The sequence below is a fragment of the Ambystoma mexicanum genome, chromosome 11, assembly GCF_040938575.1.
Source record: "Ambystoma mexicanum isolate Mex_15411 chromosome 11, UKY_AmexF1_1, whole genome shotgun sequence".
Taxonomy (NCBI): Eukaryota; Metazoa; Chordata; class Amphibia; order Caudata; family Ambystomatidae; genus Ambystoma; species Ambystoma mexicanum.
This window is the reverse complement of record NC_090934.1, coordinates 20396825-20413422: the sequence shown is the minus strand read 5'-3', so window position 1 is coordinate 20413422 and position 16598 is coordinate 20396825.

The following is a 16598-nucleotide window of genomic DNA, read 5'->3' as shown; positions in this document are numbered from 1 at the left end:
ACCCGGGGGGGTCGTTCTCCTTGTCGTGCTTCCGCTTCACCCCACCAGGCCTGGGGGTCCGTTGGGGGAGGTGTTCCCCTCAGAGGCTCCGCTATGCGATGCGAGGCGCCATCTTGGATTCAATCGGAGCGGGGGGGGGGCGTTTTAGGGCCACGGTGGCGTCTAGGATGTCCAATTCGGTGGGCCCGATGGTGGTTCAGATGCAGGACCGCTTCCCCCAACAGCACGTTCTTCTGCGAGGGCTGGGGCCTCACATGAGCCGGAGAAAAAGGATCAGGAAACGGCGTCTCGACCGGAGCTCTGCAGATCAGCTACCGCTCGCCATCGGCGCCAAGCCTCGCCCCCGATCGCTGTGTATTATATCCCCAATTATTCTATTCAGGGGTTTGGCGAGGACTGTGGTAAGGAGTTGCCATCATAGTTTAACATCGCCAAAGGGCGGTCTGAGTCGCAGCTTTTAGTCGGTTTTCCAGGCTTCGGTATTGGGACAATTAGTGTTTCTCTCATAGACCCCGGCAATACCCCATTGGTGAATGCTTCTTGGTAGACCTCGAGCAGGACCGGCGTGATGACATCAGCATATGTTGTATAGAACTCTGGGGGGAGTCCGTCGCTGCCCGGTGTTTTGCCGGAGGCGAGGGACCTGATTGCCTCAGTGATGTCCTCACCCGTTTTTGGGAAGGCCTATTTCATCTAGAGTGTCTAATATGTCCGAGTTTGCCACTTGGTGGTCGTGGCTGTATAAGCGGGAGTTGAAGTCACGGAAAGTGTCTTTTATGTCTTGCTGCGGTTTATCTGTCGTGCCTGTTTCGCCCTTTATCTCGATGATTTGGTGCCTCAGATGTTACCTCCGTCATAGCCATGCTAACAGCCTGCTCGGTTTGTCGCCTTCGGCGTGTGATTTGGCTGTCTTAATTGTGAAGTCGAATTTGGAGAGCCTGCCCCAGGGGTGTTGCTAGGTCTGTAAAAGATCTGGGGCTATGCTCATTTTTGGACTGTCAGGACTGGGGGCTAGCTAGCTTTTTTGGTTGTAACCCCTGAGCTTCTATCCGGGGCTACAACCAAAAGACCCGGCGCTATAACCCCCTCAGCTCCCCCCTAGCAACGCCTCTGACCTGCCCCATGCCTCCAAACAGTTTCCTCGCAGCAATGCTAGTTCTTCCTCCTCCCCCCGTGTTCCCTTGGTGTTGGTTTCCCTGTGTTTTATTTCCTCTTCAGTTTTTTCAAGTGCCGCTCTTAGTGTTTTCCATATGCCGCCGGCACCTGCAGTAGCCTCCGCCCTGACAACCACCTTCATTGCTTCCCACACCGTGCCCCGGTATTGTACACTGCCCACGTTTGTTTCCAAGTACTCTTCTAGCTTGTCCCGTAACTCCTCTGCGATGGTTTGGTCTGTCAGGGCATCCAGGGACATGTGCCACAGTGGTATAGGTGGTCTGGGGACCCTCACTGTCCACAGCACCTGCAACGGGGAGTGGTCCGATATTGACCTGCCCAAGTATTGAGCAGAGTCCATTTGTGGCTGGTAATGTTTGGGCATGAATATGTAATCTAGCCTGGTGCGCAAGGCGTGGGGGGCAGAGAAGTAAGAGTACTCTCTGTCCATTGGATGGAGTTCTCGCCACACGTTGACCAGGTCTAGGGATTCTATCAGCGCGTTGAGTGCCCCGGTCGCCGCATCGTTTCTGGTTACTGGTGATCTAGATCTGTCCGGTTCCCAGTCCCTTACACAATTATAGTCACCCCCCCAGATGCAGAGGCTGTTCTGGCAGCCAGCTAGTTTGGCTCCCAGTGTGTGTAGTTGCTTTGGGATTCCATGGTTGGGGAAGTATGAGTTTATTATGCAGATTTTGGTCTGCTCGATCCATCCCCTCACCAGCAGATAGCGATCCTCCCGGTCTGCCTCCCAGCTTGACACCTTAAACGGAACCAAAGGGCTGATCCAGACAAGCACCCTCGGGCGTATTTGGAGTAGGGTGCCCCATAGCACTGCCTTTCCCAGTAGTCGCTCAGCACCCCCAGGGTTTGTTGGGTCAGATGGGTCTCTTGGAGCAGGGCTATGGACACCTTCTTCCTGTTAAGGAAGGATTTAATTTTATTCCTGCGTATGTTGGTGCCCAGGCCCTGAACATTCCATATTAGGATTCTAATGTCATTGGCCATTTCGGCATGTCCAAACCCACTGGCTGGATCCAGAGCCATCCAGCCACTGATCTCGCCCCAGCAGGCAGGCCAATCGCTTGCCCCAGCTGAGCTCAACCCCCACCCCACAACCTGCACTAGTACTCTTGCCCCTCACGCTACATGCCTCATTTTGCGCTGAGATCTCATCGCTTGCGTAGTAAGAACAAACTAAAGCCAAACAAATGAATAACCAAACCAGAACTAGAACTGGGTAACTGCGCTCAGCAGCCACCTTGTGTCCGTGGCGCTCGAGCGCCCCCGCAACTGACTGGCTCTCCAAGGCCAAGGCGTGCGGGCTATGGTGTGTCAGCAACCGGCCGACACTGAACGGTTCGTGGGGTGTGCGCCTTCGCCCAGTCGGAGGCCCCCGCTTGCCCCTGCCTCATAAGATACTGTGGCAGTCTTCTCAGTGCTCTTTTGCACCCGAGCAGGCTTCACTTGGTGCGTTCCCCCCCCACCCGTGGCTGTCTGAATCAACGTTCCTCATGTGACAGCTTCACGGCCATCGTCCAGGTTGTTGTGCTCCAGTCACATGTTGGCCGCAGCAGGCATTTCAAGAAAGACGGCGCGCCCTTTGTAAAGGACCTTGAGGTGGGACTGGTACATGAGCATATATTTGGGGTTCAGTTTCCTGAGTTTCAGCTTGACTGGCACAAAGGAGTTCCGGGCTCTCTGCACCGCTGGGTTGTAGTCTGGGTATATGACTATTTTGGCAGTGTCCCAGCGGATCTCTCCTCCCTCTCTGGAGAACCTCAAAATGATTTCCCTATCGCGGAAGTTCAGTATCCTAGCTATCATGGGTCGTGGATGCGAACCCGGAGGCGGCCTTTTTTGTAGTGATCAGTGGGAACGTTCCACCGTGAACCCCTGCGATAATTTCGCTGCTCCAATCTCCTGGAGTATCATGTTTTCAATGAAGTCCGTTGGGGTGGGCCCTTCCATTCCCTCCGGAACCTCCAGAATCAGTATGTTATTACGCCAGGCTCGCCTTTCAGCATCTTCTGCTCGGGCTTCCAGCGCTGTGTTCTTCCTCTCGAGCTCCGTCAGTCGCCTCTCCAGGTCGCTGGTGGTTCCTGCTGTCTCCTTCAGGGTCGTTTCGGCCGTAGTGACTCTTTCCGTGAGGTTTCTCATATCTTGTCTCATCAGTTGCATGTCCGACTTGATCTCCCCAATTCTGGTGTCGATGAAGGTATGTAAGGCTGCAATTGCTTCAAGCACCTGATTGTCACTGCTAGCGGGGCTCTCGGCAGGTTGTGCTTGTGCTTCTGGGGAGGCCTGTGGTTGGCTTTTCTGTTCGGCATTGAAGGAGACCATGATCGTTGTTTCCTTTTTTTGTTTCGTGGATGGCATGGCCCCAGTGATGGTCGAGAGTGGAGAGGGAAGTAGTGGTCTTGCGAGGGTAGTATTGCGCCTGGTGGTTCACGTGTTGGGTCTAGGGACCAGCCGCTCATGGTTTATAGAGGTTATAGGCCCCAGGATCTGTGTAGTGTAGCATGCGGTGTGCCTCGGTACGCTGCCCCGGTGCCTTGTTTCAATGTTTGACCCACCAGTACCTTCAGCAAATAATGTCCCTGGGTCGTTCGTTGCATGGGTGACCACAACAAATTATGTCCAGGAGTCACTGGGTGGTCCTCAGACGTGCGAGTGCGCCACGTACCTCTAAACCCCACCAGTGTCTTCCCATGTATAACAGGTCCCTCCAGCTCCAGCTCGCACCCGCCAGCCAGAGTCCTGGCGGGCCGGTCTCTGTGCCCCTCGATGTCCTCTGCTGCGCCTTCTCGGTGTGTCGAGCGGGCTCACTCAGAGTCGAACTTCCAGCCGCTCCTCCCCCTCACTGCTGAGCTGAGGCCGTGTCGGCCATCTTGAAGCCTGGGGGTCTCGGGTTTGCCGTCGTCTCTTCTCCCACCCGTGGGTTTGTGCGGTCCGGGGGCTGGGAAAACGCTTGTCTTGTTCTTAGGCGACCTTCATTTCATCTCATTTGCTGGTTGGGTTTTCTTAATGGATACCTTACTGTCCATGGTTTTCTGGGTATCGGTACTTCAATAGGCGTTGCTCTTCTGATAGGTTTATTTGCTCATCATATGTCACAGCCTCCAGTGCGGGTCAAGTCGCTCGGTCTCGCCTTTTATTTAAAGAACGCAGGATCTTTCGAGGATCAGGGCAGGAGCCGCGGTTGAAAGCGTCCTCACGGAATGAGCTCAAGCCACGCCCCCCACGTGTAGCACTCAAAAGTTAGCATGCAATTCTATTGGTTAGGAAAAGATAACTTTAATATAGGTACTATATCTGTATATGGTAATGGCGTGCAGGGATTGGGTAAACACTGTCAGGTGGGCGTCTAAGCCCTTCCTTCAAAATGACTACTGTAGACATCACTAAAAGTACGACGTCCCATTGGTTCTACTAAGTGTAGGACCCTAGATTATTTGGTCCATTGTGATTGGGTTGGCACTAACCGCATGCATACATTTCCACTTTGCTTAGCAGCATGCAGAATGGTCAGCCAGGTGCGAGGTGCCCCTCAGTTACCCGGCCATCCTCCAATTAAGGTTACAATCAATCATCGCTTCAGCAACTATGTGTCAATTATTTCACTGTGGTTGGCCTCAAAACTGCATCTTCTGTCTGGAAAAGTTTTGATATCTCTGCTTGGGAGACTGCCAAGCGTAGGTGTGAACCCGTGCTTCTTCACGCTTGGTTGGTCACGTGCTTCCCACACCGTGAATTTGTCTGGTTTGTCTGGTTTCTCTCAATTTTTGTATTTGATTCTTATTTAGCTTGCCACCTGCCTACGCTTCCTTCCTCTTGACCTTTCAGAGACAGGATATTCTGTTCTTAAGTTTCAATTATATGTAGCTACTGTTTATTCCTTCTATTGGTATGACCTTGGCTCTCCTGGCACGAGTTGCATCTGCCGAGTTTCGATTCAGCCGTCTCTTCTCGTTTTGCTAGAATATGAATCTCTGCTCATTCGGCCTTTAGTAACCTGGGTTAATTCTGCTTCCTTTTAAGGTAGATTATGTATAATGGCGCTTGCCGCACTATTCTTCTACTTAGCATTGCAAGCCGCACTGTTTTCTTAGCTTTCTTGCGGTTCCAAGCATATGTACAGGTGTTAGCTAGTTAAATATCTTCATCCTGTTTGTAGCTTAAGCTTCTTTGTATTTCAACATCGTTCTCCCCTTTTAGGTTTGCGATATCTTTATTCATGGCGTTTCGTCTCTGTGTGTCATTCTCGGGTTGTCATTTCTTCTATCTGTATGTCAGTCCGGGTCCTTGTGACGTCACCATTCGTCTTCCACTCAGACCTTTTTGGTTTCTTCCGGGACAGTACTTAGGCGATCTTCATTTCATCTGATTTGCTGGTTGGGTTTTCTTAATGGATACCTTACTGTCCATGGTTTTCTGGGTATCGGTACTTCAATAGGCGTTGCTCTTCTGATAGGTTTATTTGCTCATCATACGTCACATATCCCGGTGTGAACGTTCCTGGTACTTCAAAATGGGCGACTGGAGTGCAGGCTTTATTTGGGGCATCCTCTACGCAGGTCTTATTAAAATATGCAATGGGTGTTCTCCACAGGTTCTATGACACTCTACAATGACCATCTTCCACAGGTTCTATGACACTTTACAATAGTCATCATTCACAGGTTCTATGACACGCTACAATAGCCATCCTATACAGATTATATTACCCTCTACTATAGGTGTCTTCTACAGGTCCTATTACACGTTGCAATGGGTATCCTCCACAGGTTCTATGCTCTACAGGCCCTATTACACTCTACAATAGGTATCCTCTGCAGGTCCAATTACACTCTACAATGGCCATCCTCTATGTAAATACTGGAGGGGGGTCTGTACTCCTGCTCTCTATGTGGTAGAGGAGAGGCACAGAGGATCCCAGCCAAGTTTCTCTATTGTTGGTAGGAATGGACGAGCAATCAGGGCCTAGCTTCTCAGGAGGTGATGCGGGCATGTTCTTAAGTACAGTGTAGTCCCCACGCACCCACAAAGGTTTGTCTGCACACTGTATTAGTTAAAACACAGTCTTTATATAATGAATGTTCAAGGTTATGTACAATATCACGATAAATCACTTTGTACTCTTGGTTATCTACAATGGCAAATATATACAGTTCTACGTGGTACCACAATCACTATTTGATCTCTTTAAAGTGCATCAACTGTATGGTTAAATGTCACAAAAATCAGTTTGTAAAGGAAACCAACAATAGATATAAGAGGAAAGCAGTTGATTAGAACAATTGGGATAATACTGGCCGTGTTACCTAGACACAGTTCTGTCGGGAGATCCCCCCACCTGGGCAACCTGTAGAATAAAGATATATCACAAGCCCAGTCCATATATTGTTGACAAGAGTCTTTCTAATAGTTCAGCAACCCCAAAGTACCTGGTGTTGTAGAGTTCCTCATCAGAAAATCGACGGCCCTTCTTGAGTGCACTCCCTTTAAGGCAGGAGCCACAGGTCGTCAAACGTCCAGCGATGAACAGGGTGAATTACGGCGGTGAAGTGGCAACTTTGTTCCTAACGGTGCTCATTGTCGACAGAGAGTAGACGTCCTGCAAGGAAGAGGCGTGCGGGGCACCTCGCTGTCGATAGTTCAGGACCGCAAAGAGTTTGAAGAACTGTGGCCCAGCAAGGGGGTTGAGATGTCCGGCGTCTCTGTGGTCTTTAGGTGGTGGGAAACCCACCAGTGGATGCTCCTTGACGTGTTGGCGGCCTTGACTTTCTCTGGCGGGACAAGTGGTCGACGGTGCAGACGAGAGCGTCCTTGGATCAAATGTTCTTAGGCAATGGGAGCACTGCGGCTCCGGTCAGCGACGCCGGTCGTCGACGGTGACGGAAACAGTCCGGGCGCTTCTCCTTGGGATTCTGCGGCAGTCCTCATCTCCAGTTGGCAGCCTTTCGTAGGACTGTCTACCTGTCATACCTGCCAAGCCTGGCCTCTCCCCTACGCCTACTCGCACAGCCTGAAGGACAGCCAGGCCGTTTTTCACACGCTGGCGGCTATTGGGGAAACTTCCTGGCAAACGATTCCGTTAACGTTATCAAGCGTTTTCTTACGCTTTAAGTGACAATGCATTCCTTCATCTCTACCTCATAAAATGTCCACCTTGCATGCGTGTAGTGCCGATCATGGGATCTGATCCACGGCATACGCGATTGTCAGCTTATGTAACGTCATTCCGCGTTACACGCAAACATCAGCTCAGATGTATAAACCAGAAGCGTCCGGGTTTCGGCGCTTCTAATCGTTGTTTGTATTCACTACGTTCCGGAGCTTGCTGTTCTTCAAACTTCCTTCCGCGTTTCCTAGCGGAGCGTTCTTCCGGCTGCTCGATTTCCTCTTAAACGAGCAAGCTGAAACCCTACCGCATTACCTTGCGGTGTCTACTTATCATTTGGAAAGCTGTTCTACCTAGCTTCCAGAGCTGTCTCCCTCGTCGCCGCCTTGCTGCGCTACCCGGCAGCGCCGTTCTCTTGCCTGCAGCAGCTCCTGTTCCGCTTCCCCTCAGCTGGGTGTTGGAGCCTCAGCCATCCATCTAATTGCATCCGCTCCTGGCCAGCTGTATCCACAGAGGGGAATTGCATTCAGCATGCTAAGGTGAGAGTGGATCCTACTGCATTTATTCTACGCCTTGTCTGCGAACCAATCCATATCCCATTTCATCTAAAGGGCTCTACCAGTCTCTGCTTTATTCTGAACTCCTTTTTGATCCACGGACTACTCCAGGATAAACATTGGTCTCCACCTCCTCTCTCTCAGTTTAAGGCTACAGGATTCAGTGCACCTCACTTTATGGACGCTAGCCTGTGTGCACCACCCCGTATCTAGTGTGGCCCTCGTTACGCCCGGGTTGGTTTCCTTACTAACTTCCCTTTCCTTTTCGTTGGTTCGTGTTACATTTTTGTGGAGTTTCCTGAGTGACAATCCTATTGCGCAGGTTAGTGTATTTCAGGCAGACTTATACTGGTTCCACTCATTTCGGGTCAGTTCCTAAAACCCCTTTTTTGTGCTTCCTTCAGCAGGCTGGTGGTTCCTTTTCATTACACGCCCTTTCCACTGATTACTCCCTTTTGACTGTCACTTTAAATAGTCGATGTGTGACATTAGTTGGAAGGTCTGAATTCAACGGGCTGTGCTGCACTCTGAGTCATCTCCGGAAGACTCTACGTGTATCCTTTGAATAGACTCTACGTGTATCCTTTGAATACGCTGGTATCCTTTATTGGTGTGGGTATTCCTGATATCCTAACACTACCAGGGAGCCTTGGCAAAGATCAGCTGGTGCACGATCGTCCCTCGTAGCTTGGGAGAGGTCTCCTTACCAGGTCCTCCCTTGGATCAGTTCTTGGAGACACAACCACTTTCAGATCGGCGAAATAGAGCAACAGCGATTCTTCTCTTCCAGCAGGGCTTCAAGGTCAAGCTTCAGTTTCAACACCAGTTTCTCTTCAGCTTCTGAATGACTTCTAGCAGTGAGAGGCCCACAGATATACTAGTTGATCTCACATTCATTCTGCTGGGTCACACTCAGGCAACCAATCACTCAGAAGGGCATTCAGGCAGTCAGTCAGCCAATCAGGAGCACGGTGCATTCAGGCCATTCTTCCACCTCCAGACACTCACAACACAGAGTTTAGATTCGGACAAGTACCACGCCATTCAACACTATATACTGCAGTCATACCAGTTTCGGGCCGGGCTGTCTCAGTCATTGTGTCAAACACCAGATACCAGATATCCACAACAAGAAGTGTATATTCATCACACACTCCATTTAACCAGGTCCCATCCACAGGTGTACCCACAACATACAGTCGTTGGGAAGGCTCCAGCCTGTCTGGTCGGCACTTCCCCACACTACCATATATGGAACTTCCACCCAACAGCCAGTCAGGAGGAAGGGACAGAGTCAGGGCTTCCCGGGACTTTGGGAAAACCAAGGTAACAGGCGAAGGTAGGCAAGACACCACAGGGGCCATCTTGTCTCCATCAGGAATCTACCGATCCCAATGACAGGGCCTGGGCATCCCAAAATGGAGGACGCTCAGGGCACCGGTCAATTCAGAACAGAGCTGCCACCAGCCCATACCCTGCTCTGTGGGCTACACAGAGGTGCCCAAAAACATACACTAGGGGCACAGGGTTGCACTCCCACTCATGGGTGCCAAACCAAAAGAGAGAGCTGCACCGCCAGGAGTCCCACATGAACTCCTGTGTGGAAAACACGACAGAACACACGATAAAAAGCAGTAAAGGACAGTCTGAGGTTAGGGTCCCTAATCTCCCACGAGATAGACACCCTCATCCCAACGGTCAACATACCTTCTGGAAAGGCCATCTGCATTATCGTGACTCTTCCCGGGTCTATGATCCATACATGCCAACATTCCGACGCACCTGGGCGGGAGATTTTGTCAGAGAAATCGGGAGACGTACATTTTCCCATGGGAATGCATTGGGGCTAGAATTATTTTAGGCGGGAGAACAAGAAAAATAACAATATTTTCCACTGAAAAGTCAGGAGTCTCCCGCCTAAATCGGGAGGGTTGGGTGTATGATGCTCTATGGTGAAGTCTAGCCCTTGCAGGCTGATGGAACACCTGAGCAGTTTCACCCTTCATCTGCATAAGCCACTTCAGGGGTTTATGATCTGTTTGGGCCTTGAAGGTAGATCTGGTATGGTACGGTCTAAAACGCCTAAGGCTCCAGACTATACTAAAACATAGCCCACCTAATTTCTCTAACCTTCAGTTGTCTACTGATGAATTTGATCGGATGTTCCCTTCCCTTCATCTAACTGGGACAAGACAGCTCCCATTCCGGTGTCGCAGGCATCAGTTTGAACAATAAAGGGATTGCTGTAATCAGGTGCACACAACACAGGTGCCCTAGACAGACTTTCTTTCAAGCCATCAAAGGCCCTCTGACTGTCTTCAGTCCAATTAACCTTCATAGGTTGTTTGGGTGAAGTCAGAGCTGTCAGTGGTGCAGCTATGGTTCCATAGTCTGCCATGAAATTGCGATAATACCCAGTGAGGCCCAAAAAGGCTCTCACCTAGGTTTGAGTAGTGGGAGTCTCCCAGTCATGTACATCCTGTACTTTACTGGGGAGAGGTTGGATTTGACCCCCTCCTACCTCATGACCAAGATACGTGACTTTCCCCTGAGCTATCTGGCCCTTGGTGGCCTTGACATTGAGGTTAACCCTTTTCAAGGCCTGAAACACCTTATCCGATGTGTCAAATGCTCTTCCCAGGTGGAACTGTAGACGGCAATGTCATCTAAGTAGGCCACAGAAAAAGGCCTCCAGCCCACTGAGCGCATGATTGACCAATCTCTGGAAGGTGACAGGGGCATTCTTAAACCCAAAAGGCATGACCATAAACTGGTAGAGTCCCTCAGGTGTTGAGAATGACATATTTTCCTTGGCATGGTCCGTCAGAGATTTTTGCCAATAGCCTGAGGTAAGGTCAAAGGTGCTCACAAATTTGGCAGCACCTATGGTGTCCACAAGCTCATCAGCCCTGGGCAATGGGTGCGCGTCCGTTTTGGTGATGGCATTGACTCCTCGGTAGTCCACACAGAACCTCCAATCCTTGGTACCTGCCTGGGAACTTGCCTTGGAGACAAGGACCACGGGACTAGACCAGGGACTGGTTGAGGGTTCAATAACACCCAAATCCAACATCTTGACGACCGTTCTTAACGGTATCTGACATATGGTAGAACCTTCTTTTGACAGGCACACTGTCACCAGTGTCAATTTCATGCCTACACCATGGTGTAAGGCCGGGTGTCAGTGAGAACCGAGAGGCATACTGCCGGAGCAAAGACCGGCAGGCCTTCTGCTGCTCTGTCGTCAGATCTGGATAGAGATGTACTCCCTCCATGGAGCCATCCTGAGGGTTGCCATGCAGAAAATCAGGAAGGGGCTCACTCTCATCCTATTTTTGCTCTGAAGCTAGCAAGAGACATGAGACTTCTGCTCGCCTATGAAAAAGCTTGCGCCTGTTAACATGGAATACCTGAGAGGCTACCCCAGGGACACCCATGTCAACCAGATAATAACTTTGCCCATCTTGGAGATGATCCTGAAGGATCCAGTCCACTTGTCTGCCACAGCTCTAGGCTTGGTAGGCTCCATCCCCAGGATTTCCTGTCCCGGAGCCAAATCCACTTGTGAGGCTTTAAGGTCCTGCCAGTATTTATTCACTTCCTGGCTGGCCTTGAGATTCGCTGATGCCTGACCCATCATCCGTGTCATCCTCCATCTGAGGCCTAACACATAGTCCCCCACTTGCTTTGCAGGACCTGGAGGGGCAGCTTCCAAACCTTCTCTGATCAAGGCAAGGGGCCCCCTCACGGGATGTCCAAAGAGTAACTCAAAGGGGCTGAAACCAACACCCTCTTGAGGTACCTCTCTGTAAGCGAAACACAGGCATGGCAGGAGGAGATCCCATTTCCTCCTTAGAGGCTCTTCCAAAGAACTTATCATGCCCTTGAGAGTTTTATTAAATCTCTCAACCAGACCATTGGTCTGGGGATGGTAAGAGGTAGAGAACTTGTAGGTTACCCCGCACTCTTTCCACGTGGTTTACATGTAACTAGACATGAAGTTGGATCCTCTGTCAGAGACAACCTCCTTAGGGAATCCAACATGGGTGAAAATGCCCAGGAGAGCCCAGCAACCACCTTGGCAGTAACAGTCCGAAGGGGTATAGCCTCAGGGTACCTGGTGGCATGATCAACCAAGACCAGGATGAACCGATGCCCACCTGAAGTGGGAGGGTAAAGGGGACCGACAATGTTGATGCCCACCCTCTCAAACGGTGTGCCAACCACTGGCAATGGCTGCAGTGGGGCAATGACACTGCCACCAGTCTTGCCAGACAACTGACAAGTTGGGCAGCTCCTGCAGTGGGACTCCACTTCTACTCCCATCCGAGGCCAGTAGAAATGGGCAGAGAGCCTCTTCTTAGTCTTATTGTTACCAAGATGACCAGCTAATGGCACCTCATGCACCAATTGCAGCAGGAAGGGCCTGTAAACCTGGGTACCACCAACCTCTTGAGGGCACCACGTTCAGGCTTAGTGGGCTCACTGACAAGGAGCTCACCCTCCAAATAGATCTGAAATATTAGGTGCTTCTCCTTGTGCCTGGAATAGGGCCTATTTCCTCAGACCCTCGCGGGAGTGGCACTCTCTCTGTCCCTTACAGATGTCCGCCCGGGGGTTTCCCCCTTCAGCCAACAGGCATTGAAGGTTGGGGTGGTCATCCGATTTGAGAACCTCTCCTGCAGGAAGGGCTTCTGACTCTTCTCCCTCAGGAGTTTGGGTTTTCCACTGGACCCAGCCAGTGCAGAGCATGGATCCCAATGGGTGCTGTAGGAACAGCAGGAAATGAAGGAGCCCCCTTCACAGAGGTGGCATTCTTGTTCTTCTGTCTTCTTGCCTTAGGCCTCACCTTTGGCTTGAGCACCTGACTCACAGCCAGATCCTGTGTCACCTGTGAACTAGTGACTGCAGCAGCAGACATGGGTAGACCATCTGAGATCAACCCCAACTCTACTAGATAATTTCCTGACAGGATGTTAGCAGGGACATTGTCCTGAACCAGGACAGGAATCTTTGCTGTCTTGTCTCCAATCTTGAGTGTGACTAAGGCTACAGGCGATAATTTGGGAGGCCCATCAGCTAACCTGGTGGTTCTCAGGGGAGCACTTACATAGTCCTCTGGCTTGAGCAGGGTCCTGTACACCACTTTCATGCTTGCCCCAGTGTCTCTCAAACCAGTAGTAGGCTGGCCATTCAAGAGGACACTTCTCAAAAACCTACGGGTGTTCTGTGGGATAGTCGCCAGTACTTCTGCGTAATGGTCCCAGGCCCCAAGGGACACTAGGGAAATCTCTACAGGAGCACGGAATGTGATCCCTGTAGAGGAGGGTGTTAGACAGAATCACCTGCTGTACCCTTGGTTAACACTACAGGCAATTAGGACTACAAGTGTAAGCACAATTTCACCTTTGGTACAAGCCCGTACTACACAGTAAAGTGGTAGCGATGGTTGAGCAGCCAGACTTATCTCAAGAGTTTAAGTGAGCAGTAGAACAAGTTACACAAAGGACCAACTAATACAGTGATTCAAGTAAACACTTACTCAAGGTTTCTTGGTTAAAGAATATACATTTATTTACCAAAGGTAGCAGGCGCCCCTCTCTTGGAAGAACAAGGCATGATAACCTGTTCAGTGGTGGTTAACCACATTGTTAGTTCGCAGCCATCTGCTTTTTGCTCACTGTGCCTTTCACAGATGGGAAATATCCATTTGCATATTAGTCTTTGTCCCGCCCACATGGGCAGTCCAGCACCGAAATGCTATGGCAATTCCTCTCTGAACAAGAGTACCAACAGCAACCCCATACACGGGTTTCAGCCTTGTTGGACATCATCAATGAGGTGAAGCTGAGCCTTTCTAAGCACAGTGAGCAGGGAGTCCACACCTGGTTGCCCCCAGGTAACCTAGGGTGACCAACCGCAAGTTCCTTCAAAGAATTCAACAAAGGTAGCAGGCGCCCCTCTCTCGCGGGTACAAGAAGGAGGACGCCGAGAGGTTCCTGCACTGCCCAGGGAAGAGGCCAAAAGCTGTAGCAAGACGTCGGTTTAAGGTGTGAGTCCCTTAAAGTCCACAAGCTGGTTTCCTTACCTCTGGCTATCCAGTTTTCAACAGCACTCTGATGAAAATTCAATCAGAATACGACGGTGTGCAGGTGGCTTGTGAGTTGGTTGTTCCCACCAAACTCAAGGGGAGAAGTTAACCTTGAAGGTCTTCTCTGTCGTCGGAGTTTCAGGCAATTCGGACCTGCAGCAGGGCTTCACCGGGCGTCCAGGAGTTGCAGCAGTCCTCTTCCTTCCTCTCCTCTTCAGTTCTTTCGTTCCAGTGTTCGACTCTGCTTTCCAAGTCCCAGAGACCTACTTTTAAACAGTTTTCCCCCATTCATTCCAGCCTGGCTGTCACTCACACAGCAGGGTGTCTGTCCTTGCCGGACAGCCAGCCAGCCAATCGCGCCAGAGTGCATTCAGGTCTCCTAGGGGACTAAGCACAGGGAGTTTCGGGCACCTCCCTCAAATCCTGTCCACCCCAGAAACTCTGGCGCAGAGGAGCGCTTCAGCACTGAAGCCCACCAAATGCCAACGAACAAAGGGACCAAACCTGGTTTGGCATGCAGAGACAAACACAAGAAGGACCTTTCATAAATGAAATGGCGAAAAAAGATGACCAGCGTCTGTTTTTACAGATAGGTCTTGGGCGCCATATTGAAAACATGGCTGACCCGATTTTTAGCTACCGTTGTTAGCAGTTGGGAAAAATCATGGTAGTTTGATCTAAACCACTGCCACCGCCATTTAAAGTAGGAAAGGGTAACATTTTACTGTTACATGAGTGTTTTGACTCAGGGGAAGCTAGGCAACCCCTCCAGCACTCTATAGTAATATAGGGTGTGCTGGGTCGGTAAATTTAAAGAGACTAGTAAAGTCAATTTAACTTTACAGGCTCTGGGAGACGGTAGTCAGTCCCAGAGAAGGTATTTAAACCTTGCAGAGTCTGAAAGACACCCCTATGCCACTACACTGAAGGTGCTGTGTGACACACAGAAAAAGATGATGCCACTGGAGTTGTTTTAAAACTCCATAACCAAAGATCACAAAAGTAAAACACACATCAAAATACATGAAAGAGTGGGGAAGAAAGGCTCACACTCTTCCCAGGTAAAAAATCAAATCCTAGAAATCCAGCAAAGTTGTTGGGGGGTCTCAAAAGGTAAGGGAAATTAGCACATTTGGAGAATTCTCCCTAACAGAGGGGAGGACAGTGGCCCCCACCTCAGGCATGGGGTATGGGTAGGTCAGGCTGACAGCCTGAACTCCAAGTGCCTTACCTTTACACTTGGGGTCACCCTTCTTGTGATCCAGAGCCCCGCAGTCCCAACAAGTGCCAGGAATACGGGGTACGGTACTGGAACCACTGGGAGCCTGCTTTGCATCAGGTGGACCACTAATCTTATTCCCACCCACAGATGACTTATCCCCACTAGATTTTTGGGTCTTAGGAGAGGAAGGTTTTGGTTTACCCGACTATGATTGCTTTTGGGACTCCTCAGCTTTCTGAGAGGTCCCCTTTTCTTTGTCCTTGTCCTTCCCACTGGAGTCCTTAGGGCACACCCGGTGGGAGACCCACTTGTCAGCCAGCCTGGCCAGCTTAAAGGGATCGAAAATGTTCTGGTCAGCAACATACTGACGCAGCTCTGGTGAACAGGCTTCAGAAAAATGCTCATAAAACAAGAGGTGGGACAATTCAACAAAAGTTTTCACCTTGTATCCATCAATCCACCCCATCATGTTCATGTGTGCAGCACTCACCCAGTCAACCCAAGACACATTCTTTCTTTTCTTAAAATCTCTGAACCTTTTGAGGTATTGGGTAGGTGTCTTGCCAGACTTGGCAATCAAGGCAGACTTCATGCACTCATACTGACCCCTTTCTTCCACACTCAGTTTCAGAATATTGTCATATCCAGTCTGAGGCACTCTGCTTAACAAACACTTAGCCCAATCTCTCTTTTCAACATCATGAAGTACAAGCCATCTCAAATGCTTCAATCCATTGGAGGATATCAGAACCCTCCACAAACACACCAACCAAATCGTTCATAAACATGGTGGCTGGGTGCCTGACACTCTCAACTGGTTTAGCTGAAGTCTCCACTCTAGCTCTCTCCAGCTGGATTTTCTGGTGCTCAGTGTCCCTATCTTTGAGTATCACTTGCCGTGCCAACTCCTCTTTCTTTAACTCAGCTTCTGTTTCCAACGTTTTGTATTGAAAGCCTAACTGTTCCCATTGTAGCTCCAATTTTAAAAGTTCAATCTTCAGGGATTCCCCCTGAAGAGCAGTGCTGGGGTTCGGAATAGAGGCAGCAGGAATGGTGGCATTCCCAGAAACAGATTCAGTAGAACCCCCAGGGACAGAGTCCTCATTGGTTGCATTCCCCCCTCATCAAGAGTTTCACCATCAGTCTGGTAGTCCACCAGGGCAGCTATCAGCTCAGCCCTAGACGTATCCACAAAGTCTAACTCCCTGGCTTCACAAGCACTCTGGAGAGCCTCTAAGCTCATCCTAGTCCATTTACCATTCACAATAGATTCCATTGCTTGCAGTTATCTTGTACACAACTAAACCTCAATTTAACAAAGTGCAGATATTTTGTAAGAGGCACGGTTATACACTGATTCTTAAAACCATAATTATCCCACCATTACCACCAGTGTAAAGACTGGAGGGGGGGTCTGTACTCCTGCTCTCTATGTGGTAGAGGAGAGGC